This window comes from Miscanthus floridulus, chromosome 16 (assembly GCF_019320115.1).
Source record: "Miscanthus floridulus cultivar M001 chromosome 16, ASM1932011v1, whole genome shotgun sequence".
Lineage (NCBI taxonomy): Eukaryota > Viridiplantae > Streptophyta > Magnoliopsida > Poales > Poaceae > Miscanthus > Miscanthus floridulus.
The window spans coordinates 23,382,233-23,385,104 of record NC_089595.1 but is presented as its reverse complement, the minus strand read 5'-3'; positions in this window follow the sequence as shown (position 1 = coordinate 23,385,104).

The following is a 2,872-nucleotide window of genomic DNA, read 5'->3' as shown; positions in this document are numbered from 1 at the left end:
TTGGAGGATCGGAAGGAGGAGGTAAGCTCACCGGCGGTGGGCGGCCCCCGAAACGGCGGCCTTATTTGACTTACCAAACGCGGCGGCGGTCAGGTGGGGTCAGGTCGGCTTGGCAGCTTGCCTGCCCCTGCCCTGCTCACCAAGCTGTCTGTCTCACATGCTGTGCTGCTACTGTTACCTGTCTACGGTCTAAGCAGAAGTCGTTGAAGCTATAACTAATGCTCTCTGACAGAGTTTCAGACGGTTTTAGTTTATCGTGACAGTATCACGAGAAGCCGAAGTCGGTGGGGGGAAAAAAAGCTTCACCAATTTCTAGTTCATTAAACCCTGCCAATGAGAGAAAAAAATGAGAAGTGAGGAACTAATTGCCAGTAGAGTACTTGTGCTATGTAGCATGTCTGTGCCTGTTTTGTTCATACTGCCCTTCACACTGAATAGATCGACAGAGGAGCGTTATCTTCAGACGGAACAGGAACAGGAAACGGTTCTAGCTGTCATCTGCAATCAGGTTTCTCCAGATAGCCAGACTGAGCTGCCAGAGAGTACTGTACATCCCCTCGTTCTCCCTTTTCATCCATTTCGATTACGACCACCACGACAACAACAAAGCCTTTCAGTCCCAAACAAGTTAGGACCCAACAGAAGCAAGGTTCAAGCATGTGAATAACTGTTTTCCAAGCACTCCTATTTAAGGCTAAGTCTTTAGGTATATTTCATTATTTCAATTGGTGCTACCCTAATCTATCACGTATATCATCGTTTCAAACTCGATCCCTTCTTATATGTCCGCAAATCCAACGCAACATACGTATTTCCGCGACACTTATCTGTTGAACATGTTGTCTTTTCGTAAGCCAACATTCTACACCATACAACATAGCATGTCTAATCGTCGTCCTATAAAACTTGACTTTTAGCTTCTGTGGTACCCTTTTGTCACATAGGACATCAGATGCTTGGTACCACTTCATCCATCCTGCTTTGATTCTGTGGCTAACATCTTCATCAATATCCCCGTCTCTCTGTAGCATTGATTCTAAATATCAAAATGTATCCTTTCTAAGCACTACTTGACCTTCCAAACTAATATCTTCCTCCTCCTGAGTAGTAATGCCGAAGTCACATCTCATATACTCAGTTTTAGTTCTACTGAGTCTAAAACCTTTGGACTCCAAAGTCTCCCGCTATAACTCCAGTTTCTGATTCACTCCTGTCCGACTTTTATCAACTAGCACTACATTGTACACGAAAAGCATACACTAAGGGATGTCCCCTTGTATGTCCCTTGTGACCTCATCAATCAGTAAGGCAAATAGATAAGGGCTCAAAGCTGACTCTTGATGTAGTCCTATCCTAATCAGGAAGTCATCCGCGTCTCCATCACTTGTTCGAACACTAGTCACAACATTGTTGTACATGTCCTTAATGAGCCCGACGTACTTCGTTGGGACTTTATGTTTGTCCAAAGCCCACCACATAACATTCATTGGTATTTTATCATAAGCCTTCTCAAAGTCAATAAAAACCATGTGTAGGTCTTTCTTCTTCTCTCTATACTGCTCCATAACTTGTTTTATTAAGAAAATAGCTTCCATGGTTGCCTTCCGGGCATGAAACCAAATTGGTTCATAAAGACCCGCGTTATTGCTCTCAAGCGATACTCGATAATTCTCTCCCATACCTTGGTAGTATGGCTCGTCAACTTAATTTCCCGGTAACTTCATTGGTTTCGATTGCCAAAAAAAAAAAAAAAAAAAAAAACTTGAGCGCGTCTGGTGTTTCCGCTAGCTGTTTTTGCGTGTCTATATACTACTGAAACGATGTTTTCTGAAGAGACATGGAGAGAGAGAGAGAGAGAGAGAGAGAGAGAGAGAGAGAGAGAGAGAGAGAGAGAGTAACACCAAGAAACAATGACACAGGGATATATGTCTGTATCACTAATATGCATGCATGACGAAAAATCGCATCGCGAATGATGAGGATGCACGGTAGACAGGCATATGAGTTGGCTTGCGGCGCTGCTGCCAACCCAATGATGATCTGCATGTGGTTTAGCCTCTCCAGATCATGATTTCCTCCTCCGTATCTTGTTAATCAATTAATGATCAATCCTTTGGCTGGGGCATGCATGACAACCAGCCTCGGGGGAATGTTTTTGCTATCAGTCTTGGATTCTCTTGCTCCAGAACATTTCGGTGATTGGTTTTCAGCTTTGCTACCATTTGTCATTATTTCCCATCCTGTTAACCATATCAAATTCCCATTCCTGCTTCTGCTTGGTGGTTGCAGTTTTGTGCTAGCATATATATATTTGGGCCCTAATACATGGGGATAAAACTAAGTAGCAGCATTTCCAATTGGCGCTTTGGGTAACCATACTGTCATAGGGTGCTCCTAGTGAAATCTTGGTTGTAATGCTATACCTATACTCTCCTTCCTCTTATGAAATATGGCCTATATGGGCATTTTGTGTGCTAACAATAAAACCAAGTCAAACCAAATGCATTGGGACTTCTATGTCTTCTCGTCCCTTGCACTTGCAGTTATTTTGTCATGTGTTTTCCCTCCCCAAAAGGCCAAAAACCTTTACCGCATGCTCTTTTACCCAATACTCAGGGCTGCTGCTGTTTGCACACGACCCAGAAGTTAGTTGCTGTCAACAGAATTCTTACTTGCTACTGCAGTGATAAATAAATACTCCTACTGGCCATGCTCATCGCTGTCAAAGCCATTGTTGTGCCCTGCCTTTGAAGGCAATCTAGCTGCTGAAGTCTCCCCAAGGCCACATGTACCTTTGGCATTTGGCGAAACTATCAGCAGATAACTAACCTGACACTCGCATTTGGCGAAACTACCAGCAGATAACTAGCCT